This window comes from Tachysurus fulvidraco, chromosome 16, assembly GCF_022655615.1.
Source record: "Tachysurus fulvidraco isolate hzauxx_2018 chromosome 16, HZAU_PFXX_2.0, whole genome shotgun sequence".
Taxonomy (NCBI): domain Eukaryota; kingdom Metazoa; phylum Chordata; class Actinopteri; order Siluriformes; family Bagridae; genus Tachysurus; species Tachysurus fulvidraco.
In genome coordinates, this window is record NC_062533.1 from 7,226,920 (window position 1) to 7,235,036 (window position 8,117).

An 8,117-nucleotide genomic window follows, 5' to 3' on the forward strand; every position below is an offset into this window, starting at 1 on the left:
CTTATTTATCAAAATGTGGCAGATGACAAAAAGGCTTTTATGAAGTATTGCTGTGTCTTTACATGAAAGAGAGAAGAAATGTAAACTATTATTATGGGCCATTTGGATGAGACTCTACATTCTGTATTTTTTTGGAATTTTTTTTAAATTCTATACGTTCCACATTGTTTATTTGCTTATAAAATACTGCTACAGTATAACTTCAATGTTGAGCACAGTTGTATTTTCACTGGAGTAGGCACAACCTTCTTGTTAGCTCAAACGTGTCTGTCTGGCCAGTCTCCTCTAAACGTCCTGTTTACAGAATGACCGCATATTTTGATTTTCTCACCATTCTCTATAATCTACAGACTGTGGTGTGTGAGATCGTTCCTGAAATACCCAAACCAGCACCAACACCAACATCCAAGCCACCATCATTGAAAACACATTTTTCCCTTTCCAATCCTTTATGTGAACATTAACTGAAGCTCTTGACCTCTATACTGTATTCATGATTTTATGCATTGTGCGGCTGCCACACGATCGGCTAATTAGATAACTACATAAACAAGCATGTGTTCGGGTGTTCTTTTTAAAGTGGTGTGTGCATATGCCTTAACACTTTTTAGCAAAACATTCATGCACCAATAAGGCACAGAATAAATTAAACACTGCATATGGTTCTATTTTTTGTCAATACTTTCTATAAAATGATATATAGGATAAAACAATCTAGCTTTAAAATGGAATTATACAACTCCCAAAGCACTATTAGGTACATAAAGCTACACAATGAGCAAACAATTGCTTTAAATTGAATTTTTATGCATTGAAGAAAAGTCCTGAAAAACAAATACACCTGTAGAATGCAATGTACATCATAACACAATGAAGTAAATACTGTATAGAAACAGATTTGAAGTTTAATAATCACTGTTTTTTTTTTTTTTGTGCCAGTGTAGTGCTCACTGGGACTGAGATGTGTTTCCGGGTTTGAGTCAAGTTGGCACTAGTAACGTGTGTGAAGAAATTCTCTCCTCTTGCATAAGAGCTGCAGTGGCACTTGAATCATCCTCCTGATTAGAGTCTCAAGGCACCAGGTACATTCTGCAACATTTTTACCTCTGTGGTTATGTATGTGTTGATAATTCATAATTATGTATTAACAGAACAAGAACAAATTCAGCACATGCTCAGGGTCACGTATGAGAAGTACTTCAGTATATACAACATGCACAGACACTCACGCTTCTCCAGCACTTCACATCATGCTCTCAGCACAGAACAGGCAGATGCAATACACTGTGGCCTTCCAACTTGTGTCACATTCAAATCAGTTGTTGTCTCTCCATCATCACAACCCCCATGAGAGCAGACAGTCTGAGCGAGGTCTGAGTAAAAGAGTCAGTGCGAGAATAAAATGGAACACAAAAGATAAAGGTGAAGAAGTGAGATAAGGAAGACAGAGATTGCATGAGAGCAAGATTAAAATTCATACAGTCTAATCAGCCACTATATATAACAGTGTCAGGCATACCCACATACTGCCACTCCTATCCTAACTCACTATCCTGCACGTCTCAATCCAGACCCGTCCCTAATTCACACACCTACTAACGCTTGCAGTGAGTCAAAGAAGGAATGTGACTTCAAAACAAATCTCATTAAATTTAAAAAAAAAAAAGCCATTTCACCACATCACATGAACCTTTTCCTTACGATGTATTACTTGTTAAATATTTGCTATTTCTATAGTTTATGCCTAATCTGTTTGACACTGATTTAGGCATAATAAGGCTACAGAAAATGAATTATGACGTGCTGAGTGTGAAGCAGGTGTACAAGCCTAAACGCGCAATATAAACATTCATGTATACGCCAAAGCACGAAGCTCAAATCTCCATGTGCCTTCCCCATCAGTCACCGATTATCATCAATAACTATGAAATCAGCACCAACATGATGCAGAAACAGAAAATTTCCATACTGATTACATATTTAGTTTCATGCACTATGATTTGGGCTTCTGGAAATGAGGGTTATGAAGCATTTCCATTTTGAACTTGGGTGGCTCAGCGCTGTTTTACATTTGTAACTCCACTGAGACAGCAACTCCTTCAGGTTTCTCTAACTTTTTTAAAATAAGGTATGTATGTGTGAGTGTGTGTGAGTGAGTTACAAAAAAATAGCTATTTTCTTACCTTCATAGTTGTTGTATGTACTGTACGGTGAAGCACAGTGAGAAATCCTGCAGCACAGTTTGAGACTTTCTCCAGCTTGCTTTGATAAGGTTTTGAGAGTATTCTTACATACAGTATCTGAGTAAAAAATTCTGGCAGACACCGAATTTTAATCCAGCCATTGGGAGTTTTGTGAAAGACCTAAAAAGAAGCAGAACAGAAGCAGTACTAAAGAAAATGGAAGCATTTATGCCACTTTTGCTTGTGTTGTCTGTCCACAAAAAAAATTAGCTGCATATTAGCTTAATTTGTGTGGTCTGACATAAGAGTTGTTATTTAATAATAACAATAACAATAACAAAAATTAATTAAGCATTATCTCTAATGCTGAACTGGCATCAAGTGCTTCCTGATGATGTGCCTCCTGATGTGCACACCTAGCGCTCAGGATGCTAATATTCATGGTTTTATTCATTAAAGGATCAAAGATGTTTAAATTCATCCCAAACTTTTTTTTTAATACCAGGAACTAAATCAAGGGTCTCCTATTATAACCTAGTTGTTCTACTATTAATCCATTGTAAATGTCTCTCTGATTCTTCTTAAAGCATTTTAAGAAGATTATAATGACTTTAGTCACATATGATAAACCCTGTAATCTCCGAAGCATTTAAAAAACTAGCTCTCCTGCACAATACCCTACTTAGTGGCCAAACACACTCCAAAAACCATTCAGGGCAATGGAATTAATATTGGCACTGAAATGTTGCAAAACACGTATCAGAATAAAGAGCTATCCTAAAAACACAGAACTAAAAAAAAAAGGACTTAATTTGTTACTAACACTGTCATGCTGTTTGGACAGGGAGAGAATGGAGCTCAGGTCCTTCAGCTGGGCATGTGGTAATGAGCACATTTGCATTCGGTCTCAGCAGGCTTGCAGATGAGCCGAGGGGAGGCTGATTAGGGCCTGCCCCTGGTTACCAAGGCGATTATCATCATAATGGAGCAGGCAAGCCAGAAAAGGGATTTCCAAACACGGTATCCTGCAGCCTGTGTGAGTCCGGCTGGAAGAGCGCAGGCGAACTGGGACACATATTATGCTCCAAGACTATCAATAACAGGGGAAGCTTGAAATCTATTCTTAGAAATAATCATTTTAAGGGGCAATTTTACATAATACAAGTATTTAAATTCCATTACTAGCACCATTTGTTTTGTGTGGAATGCAGTTCGGTGAAGCAAGATATAAATATTAGATTTACTTTTAGCCAGCATGTCCAGAGTAAATTACAAAACATACCAACAGCACATACTGAGCATATACTACATTCTGAGACAGTGATAAAGCAGGAGTTACTGACTGTACATGTAATGAAGAAAAAGATTAAGCTTAAATCAGCTTAAGAATGGAGATCTCTGATAAAAGCCATACAGGTAATTATAGGCATGATTTGTGTTCTGTGATCATTAAAGAATAAGCAGTTATTCATTTAAAAACAGAACACACATGTAGATTTTTTTTCATACACATGTGGAATAAGAATCCAATGTTGAATATTAACACAGAGGCGACTGTGATACTAAATATACTAAAGAAAAGTACTTTATTATGCTAAATTATGAAAGACTAGATATTTCTCTCACAACCTGAGGTGTATATAAAAACTGCATGGCAGGAAATATGACAGTTATCAGACTGCTGCCTTTAATAGGTGTAAAGTAAGTCAGCAAACAATAGTGCTCCCACCACCGTGCTTCCCAGCTAGAATTAAATAGAGGCTTTGATTTTGGTATTAAAAGGAAACACTGCCATTAATGTTCAAAATTTGTAAACTTTGTACAAATAGACAAATAGAAAAAACTAAAATATGTGTATTCCACATTGTTTCAGGGACAATGCTTTATAGAAAGATTAATACAGTGTAAATTGAAAAAAAAATGTCCTTGCTTTGTGGTTCCTGTTAACCTTTTTGGTCATGTTAATTTAGCATTTTCATGCTTTTAATGGGTGAGATATTGTACATTAGAATGTTTCAGATCAGATGCTCTTCTATGCATTCATCCATCTGTAATGTATATCAGATCTCTATTTGCTACAGTGAATGCAATATACAGAAATGAGGCTTCTTTCATTCTGCAGAGCAAATGAGAATCAGGTCTTTCTTTAATCCTTCACCAACACTCAGCTGTCGCTACCATGCTGTACTGCCAAAGACGGGAAGCCATTGTGTGCAGATACTGTCATAAATCTATGCAAAATTATGGCAGCATGGACTAACTGCTTATGTAAGCAGGTCTTTCACTGACTAATAGACAAGTGGGATGGTAACCCATTCCCACTGATGTGAGCTGAATATATTGACAGCTCTGGGAAAACAGACTCTTGACATCATCTTGTGACTTCTGTAGAGAGAGTCTATGATGCTCATGGTAAAAGTGTATTACTTACCCTTCTTAAATGAGCACACTTGGTATTGTGGGATTCCAGCTCTCTGTACTTATGGTAGTAGCAATCATTGAATCATAACAGGATGAGCCATGATCGTGAATGTGAATGAGCTGATGATATTGTCCAAGAGGTGCGATGATGGCAAACTGAGTGGCAAAAGAACAGACTAGCTTTAGCTTTTTAAATAAAATGGATTTGTCATACAGCTAAACAAATATTATTACCAGAAGTTTTGACAACCTCTTATAAATATGTACATATGAAAAATGAACCGTTTCAAATATGAGGGAAATTAATCAAGGGGAATTGATTATTTCCTATAATCTCTTTTTTCAGGTGGTTCTTTATCGTTCTCCAATTATCATGACTCGGTTGTCGTCGTCGTTGTTGATTTAATTTTTTTTAGCTTTAGTGTGAAGAGAAGACCAGAGTGACAGCAGAGACAATGTACATATTACTCAAAAGACAAAAAAAAAAGGCTTTTGCAGACATTTCACCTTTGACACCCCAGTGGCATAGAACAAGAGAGAGAGAGAGAGAGAGAGAGAGAGAGAGAGAGAGAGAGAGAGAGAGAGAGAGAGAGAGAGAGAGAGAGAGACCGTCAGGATTGTGAAAGCCAGTAAGGCTCTTTAATATTCAATTCTCATAGAATTTCATCTGCTTACTTTGCATGGATCTCCCTCATTTTCTCTGAGCTGAATGAACAATACTCATACATTAAGTATTTTCCTCACAGTCACATCTGGGGTGATTTTTTGGAACTGAACTCTAATGTCTCCTTTCACCTATTGATTGTGATTCATCTCAGAATTTAAGCATGCTCAATTATATTGATATCTTTTGTATTATCAGTAAAGTACCTCCAGATGGTGATAAAAATGAATGAATTTGAGTTAGAAATACTGCATTGATACCAAAGCTTCTGGAAAAGGCCTATGAACTGATTCAAATCAGCTTTAGAAAAAAAGAGCTACATCTCCATCTGTTGACATAAAGTGATAACTACAGCATATTGGATCTGACGATGACTGTATGAATAGTTTGCACTAAGAATAGAGGCCCTTTTTGCGCATAATATATGTTGCATCAGATTTTTTTTTATTCTGTACATTTGTTAAAAATGAAAAGCAGCTCTTGTTTAGATATGTTGTAGAACTTAGACTCTTCTTGGGTCTTGACAAGATTTTTGCTTTTGGATGTTTGCTTTTGGATGTTTCTCCCACTCCCACAGAATTGTCCTAAAGCCATTTCAGTATTGTCAGTATGCTTTTAGTCATTCTCATGCTGGAACATGACCCAGAGTGTGCAGAGTCTCAATTGTGTCCAGTCTGGAAAGGATTTTCTTCATGGACTGAACTGTATTGACTGCATTCCTCCTTCCCTTCAATTCAGGATGTTCCCATTACTGCTAAAAAGCAACATCATATACTACTACATGATCAGATGTAAGTGCTTGGAGCTTAGCATGTTTTTTTTCATGCCCTCCTTTAAGTGGTCCCTTTTACTCAGGAGACAATTCAGTCTAGCTAATCTGCCATAAAGCACCGATCGATTATTTCTCAGATCATTGCCCTTTCATCAGCCCTTCCAACTATTTGGAGGACTTCTGACCTTAAATTGTGGTAAATGGTGTCCTACAAAGGGTCCATAAATAAGGTGTCCTACAAAACTGGGGTAAAACAAAGGGTCCATAAATAAATTATTTGAATTTGTTCTCTCTTTCTAATGATTGACTCTGGATTCAACAGGAACCTGTGATGGTAAAGGAGGTATGGAAGAAAAATTTAAAGTGAGTCACTGGCTGCACAGATAGAGATTATTTCAATCACATGCTGTAAAAACGCATTTCTGTGCTCATTTGTCTGACAAAAACTTGCTTATCAATCCAAGAATAGTTGCGGAACAATACCTGTTACACTACAATTCAGTACTTCGATTAATCACAGAACTACACGTGTTTTAAAAAGACATATTTCTAGAGAGAATGGTTTACTAGAATGCAGCATTTTCTTCCTATATATGCTACACGCTCATCCAACCATTTTCTGAACATCTTATCCTATGCAGGGTCACAAGAAGCATGGAGTCTATTATAGGAGGCTTGGAGCACAAGGCAGGACCTTGTACAGATACAACTGCACACACACTCACACTCTACATACAATTTAGAAATGGCAATCTAAAACATGTCTTTGGACTTGGAGAAGCCCCGAGGAAACCCATGACACACGGGGAAGAACATGCAAGATGAAATCAAACCCTAAACCCTGATGGCATGAGGCAAATATGCTAACCAATAAGGCTTTGTTAGCAATTATGAGTCATGTCTCCAGAGCTGGGGTGCAGGGATCTCAAGTTTTGAAGACAGGCAAGAGTGACATTAATTGACATCTTTGAAAGACAGATGCAATGATTAATGCATCCATGGCCAGGATATCAAATATGACTTGATTTTAAAAGTTACCTATAACATCAACGATGCAATACACTTTAATTTATTATAAAATTGGGGGCGCTGGGGGTTGGAGATGTCACTCTGTCTTGAGAGCCATATGATAAATAGTAAGTTTTTCTGCGTGACAAATACAATATGTGGCGGGAGAGCGTGACAAAAGACCCAAATGAGTGACTGTCACTCTCAATACGTGACACTTGAGTGATACACTGATTAATTCGGTTCGGGAGAAGAGATAAAAGCCCGCCCACACTGACAATTGATTGGTTGGCTTACCGAAACAGGCCAATCAGGATGCTTTCTGTCTTACATGCGCTTAATGAGGCCATCCTTAAAAATATCCTTTTGGTTTGCAGTAACAGTAAAAAAAAAAAAAAAAGGGTCGGTAGGTAGGTCTATATATTTTTTTTTCAAGTTTCAATGTAAAAAAAAGGTACAATTTGGGTGATGGTGATTACGTAGGTATGACTTTAAACAAATTAGCATATCGTGACGTCACTGACTGGATCTTCGACCCGTGCCTTCAGGCGCATCGTTGCAAACCTTATTTTGATGCCGGGCACAGTTTTTTTTTCCCAGAACTTCGTGCCAAGTTAAAGCGGTGTCGAGCTGTTTCAATTAATTTTTAGATGTATTATGTTGCCTGAACCCGTATGCCTTTGAACGGTGACTGCCATCATTACCCAGCGCGAACCGTTGACTCTGGCAGTGAATGAGACGAAGCGAACGCACAGGACATAGTGTGACATCCGGTAACCAATAGTGTAAACATAGATGACGTCACGGGTTTTTATTTAAAAGAAATAACGTAGCCTTCGTTTGTATGTAGACCTAGGCAATTTATATATTTACAATACTTATTAAAATATAATTTATATTATTTTATTGTTTTTGTATTAGTTGTTTGAAGAGTAAAAAAAAAGGTCGGTCTTAAGGCAAATTTATAACCGGCAAGTCGGTCGGACTTAAAGCAAAAAATCATAAAAAATTGAGTCGGTCCTAAATTGACAGGGTCGGTGGGTTACGGCAAACGCAAGGTCTCTCGCTC

General features: G+C 37.4%; 1 long non-coding RNA gene across 1 annotated transcript; it reads right to left on the reverse strand.

The window, feature by feature from the left end:
• Window positions 1-786: 786 nt before the first annotated feature.
• LOC113644272 lies at window positions 787-7,885 on the reverse strand. Its single transcript, XR_003440969.2, has 5 exons — window positions 7,346-7,885; window positions 4,615-4,760; window positions 2,184-2,363; window positions 1,230-1,373; window positions 787-1,089 (listed from the first exon to the last, which is right to left on the reverse strand). It is a non-coding gene; the product is annotated as an uncharacterized LOC113644272 (long non-coding RNA).
• Between the last annotated feature and the right edge of the window lie 232 nt (window positions 7,886-8,117).